This window comes from Schistocerca americana, chromosome 5 (assembly GCF_021461395.2).
Source record: "Schistocerca americana isolate TAMUIC-IGC-003095 chromosome 5, iqSchAmer2.1, whole genome shotgun sequence".
NCBI classification, from domain to species: Eukaryota; Metazoa; Arthropoda; class Insecta; order Orthoptera; family Acrididae; genus Schistocerca; species Schistocerca americana.
Window position 1 is genome coordinate 339,166,083 of NC_060123.1, and position 13,685 is coordinate 339,179,767.

General features: G+C 43.6%; 1 pseudogene; it reads left to right on the forward strand.

Moving 5' to 3' along the window:
- The first annotated feature begins 346 nt into the window (after positions 1-346).
- On the forward strand, positions 347-464 carry LOC124617312 (annotated as a pseudogene).
- The last annotated feature ends 13,221 nt before the right edge of the window (positions 465-13,685 follow it).

The following is a 13,685-nucleotide window of genomic DNA, read 5'->3' on the forward strand; positions in this document are numbered from 1 at the left end:
ACTCTTCATTAAGCACTTACTAGAATCTTTTCAGCATTATGTAACCATTTAGATGAGTACATCAGTACGCTAATTTTGGTGCCTTTAGATTTAATATAACTAGATTTAGACATTGGGTCGAGTAAAGAAACTTTGAACATAAATATATTTAGCAACTCACTTGTGTCATTACTAGCGATAAATGTAGATGAAAATCTGGTATGGATGAAAATTAATCTGGAATTCGTAGATTATTAAGAAGAGTTTTTGAAACTTACCGGCGCAACTTAACTTTTAATTATCACTCGCTGTGACCACAATTAAGCACTCAACTGTAGAAGTTTGTGGTTTTGTTTAATGTACACTGGGCAACGGCCTTGCCGCAGTGGATACACCGTTTCCCGTGAGATCAACGAAGTCAAGCGCTGTCGGGCGTGGTCTGCACTTGGATGGGTGACCATCCAGGCCGCCATGCGCTGTTGCCATTTTCGGGGTGCACTCAGCCTCGTGATGCCCATTGAGGAGCTACTCGACCGAATAGTAGCGGCTTTGGTCATGAATACCATCATAACGACCGGGAGAGCGGTGTGCTGACCCCACGCCCCTCCTATCCGCATCCTCCACGGAGGATGAAAAGGCGGTTGGATGGTCCCGATAGGCCACTCGTGGCCTGAAGACGGAGTGATTTTTAATGTACACTGAGTAAACTGTCATATTGAACATTAATTCGTCGTGTGCCGCCTGAAGTCAATGAAGCCACGATCCTACATTTCTGTAATTATAAGTTTGCAGTTTAGGTGGTGCGAAGTGACGTCAATGCAATGAAACCTATATTATATGTTCACTGTTCGTTTCGTAAGGCCTTTATTAACTTAATTTCTCTTTCATCCATGCTACAAGGGCTTACCGATCATTCAAGTAGGTAATCTGAAAATAATCTATGATGTTCATTTCGATTGTCGACATTTCATCTCCAGTTGCTAAAAATACTGCCAATTGCAACAGTTAGGTATGCCTTGTAATAAATGGTGTAAAGTCAGTTCTTCTACAAGTTTTTATATTACGTCCTCTTAATTCGTTAACAAGAGAGGCATTTTACAACGAAATAATTCACAGCGTCTGGTACTCTTAATATTAGAAAATCTGCTGTTGCGCTCATTTTCATCTTTGCGAATTTAATTAATTATCGGCCGGTTAGCTTCGTCGTGCGTTTGCGCACTCAAAAAGCGGAAAACTCTAGTAATCCGCTCGCCACGTGGTAGTACAAGTAGGCACCATATAACAATTTGCTTGAGATACCGAAATCTGATATACCTCAATTTGTACCACTTTACATCTCGTTCAAACCAAGGGCGCCTATACCCGGGGTCAAGCGCCCCCTTCGCCCCCCCAACCAATAGCTCTTAGGGAAAGGAAAAAAATGTAGTGTAGTCAGATGTCTTTCTTTCACGAGAATCATTAAAAGTCGGCATTGCGCATGTTTTTAACAGGTCGGAACTGGAACTTTTTTATGGATACTTAAAAGTCCCCATTCGTCTCCCAAAGTACTAAAAATATCTCACAACTCCCAGGTCCAGACGCTCCCCCCTCCCGCCCCACACACATAAACTATCGTATGGGCACCCTTGCTTCAAACATCACCCAACATTCAGTTCTGTAAATATCCACTATGGTTAAGATTGTCATCCGGGATACTACAGTTCTCAGAGACAGCTATCCAATGTACGCGATTTTATCTCCGACCACGAATAACTAAACTGTTTTCACTGTGCCGACAGTCTGCTTGCTCTTCTCCGACAGGCTAATAACTTAATTAACAGAGACAGAGCATTTCAGCTCAGTAAAGCTTGATAACCAGTACTGGCAGTACTAAGGAATCGTCGGTCGCAGACAAACGAACTCAGCGACATAACGCCGGTGGGGGACCGAATGTAGGGCAGTTTAACCGACCACCATCTCATCGGCCGCGCGCGTTCTCTGGTGTCTGTGACTTGGCGACAGCTCGACTCGGCGACATGGGGCTCTGCGTATCAACCTTGTAGTTTTCTTTGACATTACAGCCCCGCTTCTTGGGGACAGCGAACCAGTGTATAAACTGGCGAAACGCAAGAGTCAGCCATAGCACCACTTGAAGATGACGGGCAACTGTATCGTAGAAGTATTGTGCATTTTACACAACACCATCCGCCGCAACGACCATGAACTATAAAAGCATATTATTGTGTAGTACCACGCGCTTCTAGCAGAGCTACGTAATACACTTGTGTGAACATTCTTCCAAACGTTCCTCAATCTCATTTTTCGTCATTTAGTCACGATCCAATTTAAGTGTTGCTCATCTGTAACTACCGTCTAGATCTCAGTCGTGTTGTAATTTCTTGTAAATTAATTTATAAACATTAATTTCAGAGTGGTGTGCAAAACCTGTTTTTCTAAGCTATTGTCAATGTGGTCTGCTAGAACAAAAAGAGCTCATCACAGAATGGACGGCTGTTTTCCACTGTTTTCCTTGTGCGGTTTAGATATCTCTATCACTAGGATCATTTGACGAAAATGGAGTTGGAATGCTTATGCCTTGGTTGTAGACGCTGGAGACAGGCCATTACAACTATCCACAATGCAGTGGCTGGCCTAGAGCTCCACCAAAAGCCCATTCTATCTCCTGACAGTTTCTCCCAGATTATTTCATTGCTGTAATCGGCTAACGTGACCTTCCATATATATTCTCAGCTGATCCCAGCATCTTCTTCTTCGTCTTTTTACTATCACTTTTTCTTTCAGAGGTTTATGCTTTGAGCTGAAGTTGCTGCATCTGATGAAATGTCCTACAAACTGGCATTTCAGGGCTTTAGTTTGAGCATGTGTCCCTTGCTAACTTTGTTAACTACATTATTATTTCTTATTTTGACTCTGTGACCTACATTTACCAAGCTGTTCCCTAATGGCCTCTGTGTCAGCCTGCTGACGTTTCTACAGGGTGTTTCAAAAATGACCAGTATATTTGAAACGGCAATAAAAACTAAACGAGCAGCGATAGAAATACACCGTTTGTTGCAATATGCTTGGGACAACAGTACATTTTCAGGCGGACAAACTTTCGAAATTACAGTAGTTACAATTTTCAACAACAGATGGCGCTGCAAGTGATGTGAAAGATATAGAAGACAACGCAGTCTGTGGGTGCGCCATTCTGTACGTCGTCTTTCTGCTGTAAGCGTGTGCTGTTCACAACGTGCAAGTGTGCTGTAGACAACATGGTTTATTACTTAGAACAGAGGATTTTTCTGGTGTTGGAATTCCACCGCCTAGAACACAGTGTTGTTGCAACAAGACGAAGTTTTCAATGGAGGTTTAATGTAACCAAAGGACCGAAAAGCGATACAATAAAGGATCTGTTTGAAAAATTTCAACGGACTGGGAACGTGACGGATGAATGTGCTGGAAAGGTAGGGCGAACGCGTACGGCAACCACAGAGGCCAACGCGCAGTTAGTGCAGCAGGTGATCCAACAGCGGCCTTGGGTTTCCGTTCGCCGTGTTGCAGCTGCGGTCCAAATGACGCCAACGTCCACGTATCGTCTCATGCGCCAGAGTTTACACCTCTATCGATACAAAATTCAAACGCGGCAACCCCTCAGCGCCGCTACCATTGCTGCACGAGAGACATTCGCTAACGATATAGTGCACAGGATTGATGACGGCGATATGCATGTGGGCAGCATTTGGTTTACTGACGAAGCTTATTTTTACCTGGACGGCTTCGTCAATAAACAGAACTGGCGCATATGGGGAACCGAAAAGCCCCATATTGCAGTTCCATCGTCCCTGCATCCTCAAAAAGTACTGGTCTGGGCCGCCATTTCTACCAAAGGAATCATTGGCCCATTTTTCAGATCCGAAACGATTACTGCATCACGCTATCTGGACATTCTTCGTGAATTTGTGGCGGTACAAACTGCCTTAGACGACACTGCGAACACCTCGTGGTTTATGAAAGATGGTGCCCGGCCACATCGCACGGCCGACGTCTTTAATTTCCAGAATGAATAATTCGGATGATCGTGTGATTGCTTTGGGCTATCCGAAACATACAGGAGGCGGCGTGGATTAGCCTCCCTATTTGCCAGACATGAACCCCTGTGACTTCTTTCTGTGGGGACACTTGAAAGACCAGGTGTACCGCCAGAATCCAGAAACAATTGAACAGCTGAAGGAGTACATATCATCTGCATGTGAAGCCATTCCGCCAGACACGTTGTCAAAGGTTTCGGGTAATTTCATTCAGAGACTACGCCATATTATTGCTACGCATGGTAGATATGTGGAAAATATCGTACTATAGAGTTTCCCAGACCGCAGCGCCATCTGTTGTTGAAAATTGTAACTACTGTAATTTCGAAAGTTTGTCTGCCTGAAAATGTACTGTTGTCCCAAGCATATTGCAACAAACGGTGTATTTCTATCGCTGCTCGTTTAGTTTTTATTGCCGTTTCAAATATACCGGTCATTTTTGAAACACCCTGTATGTGCTAAAAATATACCGATTCACACCTTCGATTTACAATGAAGAGCCGGAATGGCAAATAAACTTTAGATCTTTGTTCCTTTTTAGGCAGAGAGTCTGCTTGCTTTCCGATAAAATTCGAAGATCAGTATAGTTTCCAACTGGTGTTTATGCAGCCAGCAATTTCCAACTAAGTAATATAAAGCGTATAAGGTACGGTACGTCAATTGTTGTGTGACTTTTAAAGGGATTTTTTCGGTTAGTTCGCCTTGTGTTTAGTTTCTCTGATTTTCAAATGAAAATTAAATGCACTTTTAAACAAATTTTTGTCACTGAATGGACTGACTTTACACAACACTGTCTACCAATTGTGGTCTAGTATTCAGTGTCGCTGGCTATAGACCGCGGGATCGCGGGTTCGATGCCCGCCCGAATCAGAGATTTTCTTCGCTCGGGGACACGGCGTTTGAGTGGTCCTAATCGTTTCATCCCATCCTCATCGACGCGCAAGACACCGAAGTGGCGTCAGATACACTGACGGAAAAAATCGTAACGCCAAAAAATAATTAATGTACAGTAATGAAATTTCGGGAATACTTTTGTCTAGTAAGATATTTAAGTGGTTAACATCGCAAATATGAAATGGTGATACATTAATAACCGGTGCAACCGCTAGAATGTTGGCTGCGAACATGCAGAAGTGCATGCATTGTGTTGTACAGGTGGCGGAAGTCAGTTTATGGGTTGGAGTTCCATGGCTGTAGCCTTTGGTCAGTTAATGCTGTTTGTGGATGACGCTGGAATTGCCGTCCGATGATGTCCCATATGCGGTCGACTGGAGACAGATCTGGCTGTCGAGCAGGTAAAGGCAACATCTCGACATTCCGTACAGCATTGTAAGTTACAACTGCGGTATATAGACAAGCGTTATCCTGTTGGAAAACACCCCTTGGAAAGCTCTTCATCAGTGGCAGCACTACAGATCGAATCATCAGACAGTCATACAGCTTTGCAGTCAGGATGGGTGGGATTGCCACGAGGTTGCTCCTACTGTCATACGAAATCCATCTCAGACCAAACATCCAGTGTGTCTAGCACGAAGGTTGGTTGCAGGCCTCCAACTAGCCTCCTTCTAGTCAGCACGCGACCATCATTGGTACTGAGGCAGACCTCCATCTGCCCTCCAAATAAATCTCGCTTGACACGACACGACACGACACGACCATCATTGGTACTGAGGCAGACCTCCATCTGCCCTCCAAATAAATCTCGCTTGACACGACTGAAGCCGCAAATGTCTGTGGTTTGGAGTCAGTGGAATGCACGCTAAAGGGCGGCTGCCACGGAGCTGTGCTTGAAGCATCCGTTTGTAACCTTAAGTTGTGTCACTGTGGTGCCAACCGCTCCTCAAATTGCTGCTGCAAGTGCAGTACGATGCGCCAGAGCCAAACGCCGAACTCGATGGTCTTCCCTCTCGGTAGTCCGAAGGCCGATTTTCTTGTGACCGTACATTCTCGTGGCCATCACCGCCAGCAGTCATGTACGCTCTTGCCAAGTATTTCTGCAATGTCGCAGAAAGAAAGAGCAGCTTCTCGTAGCCCTATTACACGTCCTCGTTGAAGCTCAGTGAGGTGTTGTTTTTGACGTCTTTGTCGCCTTAAAGGCATTCTTGACTAACATCAACTCACCACGTCTAATCTTAAAGATAACTAATGCTCATGACCAGTACATCGTGTATTTAAAGCAGATCTGATTTGCGTCTTCACAATGGGGCTACTGGCGTCGCACTTATGCCACTCGCCCGAAATTTAAATAGACGTCTTATTTCACATGTAGAAACACGCTTACTAACTTTCGTTTATGTCGCACAGCTCCTTGGTGTTGCGATTTTTTTCCCATCACTGTAGAAGGACTTGCACCAGGCGGCCGAACAACCCCAGTCATCAGAACATTAGTAATCAGAATCACAACAAAACAAGTAAAAGGAAACAGGAAGTTACAGAAGTTTCGTGTAATGATATACTACAGGAGGCTGCGCCAGTATTTACAAATCAACCCCAACGTCTCTTCAAGGTGTTACTGTCTGGAGAATGGAAACTTTAAATATGGTCCCTCTTCATGATTTTGAACCGTAGCACATCGCTTACCAGATTTGGGCTTCACACACAGCATTAGTTTCAGGTCAATCGAGAAATCTGCGTTTCAAGAACTGAGAAAGTTGACAGCGAGAGTTGGAATACCTCAGCCCTTATTTGACCACTTGGCGCAGCCCCAACTTAATGTGAAGGGCGTAACTTGAAGCGCAAACGTTTTTTTTTTTTTTTATAGTTTCTCAGATTGTTCTCATAAACTGAAATTACTTCTTTGAACCATCGTGTTTACTATCGATTGTTATATCGTTTACACACATTGCCACAACAGACTCTTGAAACATGTACCATTTGCTGACGTTACTTAGATTTTTTAGGAATGAGCTGACGATACATAGACAGTTGACATCTATGTTACTCAGTGTTATGGGTACCGCTGGACGCCGAACTACATTTTGCTTTTAACTTTGATCAATTGTAGACCAGGAAAAAATCACGCTGCAGTGTAACACTGAAATTTCGAGGTCCCTATTTGTGAAAATTCATAGCACTGCCAGATAACTTAAGATTCTGTTGGTCCTTATCTTTTTAGACCAACGCAGCAGCACAGCAGTCGGTTTATTCGTCCGGTATATCAATGAAAAAAGAGGTAGGAGCGACAATCAACAACTATTGTACCACAGTTTTTAGCAGGAACGTGTATCTTAAAGGCAATTTCTTCAGTTGACTGAAAATGTTGATCGTAGAAATTGAACACATCTTAGGAAGTATAGTATTTCAACTGTTTTGGAAATGAATATGAGAACAAAGATCAAACTGGATCGTCTTTATTGAATACTTATGTTTATTTTAGCTCTCTGGCCCATAAATCTGGCTGCTTTTTTCTCAACAGTGAGTCATTTTTACTGCAGTAATCCAGAACTGTTACGTCCTCAGAAGTGATTCCTCCCGCTGTCAGGTCACCTTTTACAGCACCTAAAAAGAAAAAAAAGGAGTCAGTATTGTACTTGTGAGATCTTAATCCAATATGTTTCAATTTTTTTAAGGAACATTGCCATTTGACTGTGCGTTACTATATTTATCTTCGGTGCTATCGAGATTTTGGCTTTATTCCACTATCAAGCACAATGCTAAAAGTTGTTAGATCATTGTTACGTCATGTCTGTTGGGGTAGTCCAAAGCAAGTTTACCCACTTTGGACTGACATGACAGACATGATATCTTTTAGCATTATACTTGAGAGTGGGGTCAAAGCCGAAATCTTGGTAGTACAGAAGATAAATGTAGTAATACAGTCAAATGGCGGTTTACCCTTTCAAACAATATCGCGTGACTGTGGCTCGACGCCATCGAAAAATTTTTATGTTTTATCTGCGTTACCACAACCACAGACCAACAGCGAGGAAGGATATATTCTAATTTGCGGTAAACCGCCAATGCCCTTCGATAATTAATCTGTATCGGTACGTAGATGCCCAATGAAGACTGTAAACTACGATTTGTTACGCAAGGATTTGTTTTTATTAACGCTAAATTATGGCCCTTCAGATACCAAAAAGTGGTGGAATAGTTACTTTGTAATTTAATTTTGTGACCAGGCGAGATATGTATAAATATTCCATTGTGTATTGTAAATCCCCACAAAAACGAGTGCAGTAGTGCTGAAGTACAACAAGAACATGTTTAATAACATCCTATTCACAGACAAATCATTGCAAGAACACGAAACAGTTACATGTAATTAAGGCTGGCAGAGATTCAAGACAGGGAACCAATATGTGGGTTACTACATTATTAGCAAACTGATCCGTTTCCGCGATCTGACGATGGTGATTGCCTAAATTTGTGTTCATAAAATTACGCATGCCAGAAGGGCAACTTCCTTCTATTTAGTAACACTAACGCTTACCGAGTACATTGCGACCTATACACGCCGAAGCCGGTTGCAGTTGTCTTTTTTTTTTTTTTTTTTTTTTTTTTTTTAAAACAGAGTTGTCTGGCAGTTCTGCTGCGGCGGCCACTGTATTGGACGATGTCATGAATCCCGAAAAGTTACCTAACGCAAACCTGTCGGTGCCTCAAAGGAGCTCGTTATTGTATTACAGCATGTTGTTTTCTACGATCCTCCTAAGATTCCTATCTGCTTTCTACACTGAAGAGCCAAAGAAACTGGTACACCTGTCTAATATCGTGTAGGGCACCCGCAAGCACGTAGAAGTGCCGCAACATGACGTGGCCTGGGCTCGACTAATGTCTGAAGTAGTGCTGGAGGGAACTGACAGCATCACTCCGGCAGGGCTGGCCATAAATCCGCAACAGTGGGTGGAGATCTCTTTAACAGCAGGTTGCAAGGCATCCCAGATACGCTCAATAATGTTCATGTCTGGGGAGTGTGGTGGCCAGCGGAAGTGTTTACACTCAGATGAGTGCTCCTGAAGCCACTCTGTAGCAGTTCTGGGCGTTTGGCGTGTCGCATTGTCCTGCTGGAATTGCCCAATGGATATGAATGGATGCAGGTGATCAGACAGGATGCTTATGTATGTGTCACCCGTCAGAGACGTATCTAGACGTATAAGGGGTCCCGTATGACTCCAACTGCACACGCCCCACACCATTACAGAGCCTCCACCAGCTTGAACAGTCCCCTGCTGATGTGCAGGGTCCATGAAGTCATGAGGTTGTCTCCGTACCCGTACACACCATCCGCTCGACACAATTTGAAACGGGACTCGTCTGACTAGGCAACATGTTTGCAGTCATCGACGGTCCAATGTCAGTGATGACGGGGCCAGGTGAGGCGTAACGCTTTGTGACATGCAGTCATCAAGGGTACACAGTGGGCTTTTGGCTCCGAAAGCCCACATCGAAGATGTTTCGTTGAATGGTTCGCACGCTGCCACTTGTTGATGGCCCAACACTGAAATTTGCAGCAGTTTGCGGAAGAGTTGCACTTTTGTCGCGTTGAACGATTCTTTTCAGTCGTCGTTAGTCCCGTTCTTGCAGAATCTTTTTCCGGCCGCAGCGATGTTGAAGATCTGATGTTTTATCGGATTCCTGATATTCACAGTACACTCGTGAAATGACCGTGAGCGAAAACCCCCACTTCATTATTACCTCAGAGATGCTTCGTCCCATTGCTCTTGCGCCGACTATAACACCACATTCAGTCTCTCTTAAATATTGATAACGTGCCATTGGAGTTCTCACGGAAAGGACAGGTACTTTTTTTCAGTTTCTATAGTCATGTATCACATCACCAACAGCTTTAATCTTGGCACAATTCAGTGCACCTTTAACCCACACGGACACAGACTGTGATTCATTTACTTTACGACGATTCCTTGTCCCGAGAACCAACGGCATTGTAGGTATATAGTAAGATGAACCACGATCTCTGGCTCAAATTGGTTCAAATGGCTCTGAGCACTATGCGACTTAGCTTCTGAGGTCATCAGTCGCCTAGAACTTAGAACTAATTAAACCTAACTAACCTAAGGACATCACACACATCCATGCCCGAGGCAGGATTCGAACCTGCGACCGTAGCGGTCTCTCGGTTCCAGACTGTAGCGCCCAGAACCGCACGGCCACTCCGGCCGGCCACGATCTCTGTTATACACTTCACATATGTGAAATGTACGATAAGCAATAACTTATCGGCTGTTAGAAGTCTCCAGCCCTGATACAGTCTCCACTTTACCACCACGAACTAGTGCCACAGTAACCTAACCATTACCACGTGTACTAGCATCAGCATTAGTAAGTGTAAAATTCAGTTCGCATCCACAAAACACTGAAGGACCATGAAGAATAATTTGCGAACCTACTCCGCTCTTCGTAGTAATAGATATATTGTCAATAGCTTTATACACTGTAAGGAAGGACAAGGAATCGTCGTAAAGTAAATGAATCAGAGTCTGTGTTCGTGTGTGTTAAAGGTGCAATGAATTAGGCCAAAATTAAAGTTGTTGGTGATGTGACACTTTACTATAGAAACTGAAATAAAGTACCTGTCCTTTCCATGAGAAAATAAAAAAATAATAATAAATATTACACAATACCAAAATAGAAACCTATTGCATCATAGTAAATGACCCATCCCAAGTCATCCAGATACTGATTTACCAACAGACCCTGACATCTCAGAGAGGGGAACCATGGCAATGGGGGGAGCTGTGCTCCCATCATATATATACATTCATTTGCTGCCAGTTGCTACAATATATATCTTCGATATGCTAGTGTACTACGTGCGGCGCTCTAGGTACTTTACGTTGCCCACTGGGCGTTCTGGAAATGATTAAAGATATAATCAAAGTAGCAGCAGAAACCGATCTAATATCTGCGCCAGACACTTGTTATCTTATACAGGGTGATCCATTGATAGTGACCGGGCCAAATATCTCATGAAATAAGCATCAAACGAAAAAACTACAAAGAACGAAACTCGTCTAGCTTGAAGGGGGAAACCAGATGGCGCTGCCATATGTCAAACGGATATCAACTGCGTTTTTCTAAATAGAAATCCCGTTTTTTTATTACATATTCGTGTAGTACGTAAAGAAATATGAATGTTTTAGTTGGACCACTTTTTTCGCCTTGTGATAGATGGCGCTGTAATAGTCACAAACGTATAAGTACGTGGTATCACGTAACATTCCGGCAGTGCGGACGGTATTTGCTTCGTGATACATTACCCGTCTTAAAATGGACCTTTACCAGTTGCGGAAAAGGTCGAAATCGTGTTGATGTATGGCTATTGTGATCAAAATGCCCAACGGGCGCGTGCTGTGTATGCTGCTCGGTATCCTGGACGACATCATCCAAGCGTCCGGACCGATCGCCGGATAGTTACGTTATTTAAGGAAACAGGAAGTGTTCAGCCACCTGTCAAACGTCAACGACGACCTGCAACAAATGATGATGCCCAAGTAGGTATTTTAGCTGCTGTCGCGGCTAATCTGCACATCAGTAGCAGACAAATTGCGCGAGAATCGGGAATCTCAAAAACGTCGGTGTTGAGAATGATACATCAACATCGATTGCACCAGAAATTGCATGGCGATGACTTTGAACGTGGTGTACAGTTCTGCCACTGGGCACAAGAGAAATTACGGGACAATGACAGATTTTGAAGCGGTATTGAATAGCATATTTCATGACAGGTGGATTGGTCGTCGAAGCCCGCACTTTACACGAAACTGACGTCCCCGGATTTCTTTCTGTGGGGAAAGTTGAAGGATATTTGCTATCGTGATCCACCGACAACGCCTGACAACATGCGTCAGCGCATTGTCAATGCATGTGCGAACATTACGGAAGGCGAACTGCTCGCTGTTGAGAGGAATGTCGTTACACGTATTGCCAAATGCATTGAGGTTGACGGACATCAAAAAAATGGTTCAAATGGCTCTGAGCACTATGGGACTTAACATCGGGGGTCATCAGTCCCCTAGAACTTAGAACTACTTAAACCTAACTAACCTAAGGACATCACACAGATCCATGCCCGAGGCAGGATTCGAACCTGCGACCGTAGCAGCCGCGCGGTTCCGGACTGAACCGCTAGACCACAGCGGCCGGCTGACGGACATCATTTTGAGCATTTATTGCATTAATGTGGTATTTAGAGGTAATCACGCAGTAAAAGCAAGCGTTCTCAGAAATGATAAGTTCACAGAGGTACGTGTATCACATTGGAAGAACCGAAATAAAATGTTCAAACATACCTACGTTTTGTATTTTAATTTAAAAAACCTACCTGTTACCAACTGTTCGTCTAAAATTGTGAGCCATATGTTTGTGACTATTACAGCGCCATCTATCACAAAACGAAAAAAATCGTCCAACTAAAACATTCTTATTTCTTTACGTACTACACGAATATGTAATAAAAATGGGGGTTCCTGTTTAAAAAACGTAGTTGATATCCGTTTGACCTATGGCAGCGCCATCTAGCGGGCCAACCATAGCGCATCTGGTTTCCCCCTTCAAGCTAGACAAGTTTCGTTCTTTTTAGTTTTTTTGTTTGACGCTTATTTCGTGAGATATTTGGCCCGCTCACGATCAATGGACCACCCTGTATATTCGTTGTCCACCGCACTGCCGTATTCTGGCTGTTTGCATATCTCTTTATTTGAAAACGCATGCCTGTACCAGTTTCTTTGGCTCTTCATTGTATATATGAGGTGCCAGCTACAGGTATTTTTGGGATGAGAATGTAGCAGTCTCACACTTATAGAATCCTCACATCTCACCTGCCGTGTTCTGTCGAGAGCATAGAGGCAAAAACACCTGTAGCTTTCACAGAGCAGAGTAGTGTCCACTAGTACATCGCTCTCCTACCGGTAGACTGCCGCCGTCTTCTCTGCATTTTCCGCCCAAGGCTTAACTGTTGGCCGTCTTCCGGGACCTTCAGCGTACCTTACAGCGCCCTCATCGCGGAAAAATGCTTTAGGAACGCGGGAGCGGTGATCATCTTGTGCAGAATTCCAGCGACTGAGTTACCTGATGTCAGAATTATGTCGGCTTCGGCTCACGACGGGCGTCCACTCAGCGTGTTCAGTCCACGCGACAGCCTTCGGCGTCACCTTTTACAACCTGCGTTAAGTTAATCGTGTCCTTCGTCCCGCTCTGATCTGCTGTCTTGTCTGTGAAACTGTGAGTCCAGTCAAACATAATTCTCAAGAAATAAAACGCCTACAACTACTTCATGTATTAGCAATCGCTATCGGATAAGCTTCCATAAAAATAAAGGACTAAGCTATTTTCGAATAAAATTAATTCGATCTACAAATCATTATATATAATTTGCATCTCAGACATCGATAATGTGAAAGTCGACGAAACCCTCAGTTCCACCATCTTTCAGATTTTATGGTTTTTAACACATTCCTCCTGATAAAAGGCGAATCGTACAAAATAAGAATTAAAACAAATTTCTGTGAGGAGTTACTATGAGTGTCGAACCAATTTTTCCACACGCTGTAACCGAAAACTAAGTGAAAGACGTTGCACAAACATATATCAAATATTATAGCTCGAGAGAGAAGAAAAAAAGAATAACTGACAAGATACTAAAGGTGACAGAAATGAGACGTGAGATGAGAAATG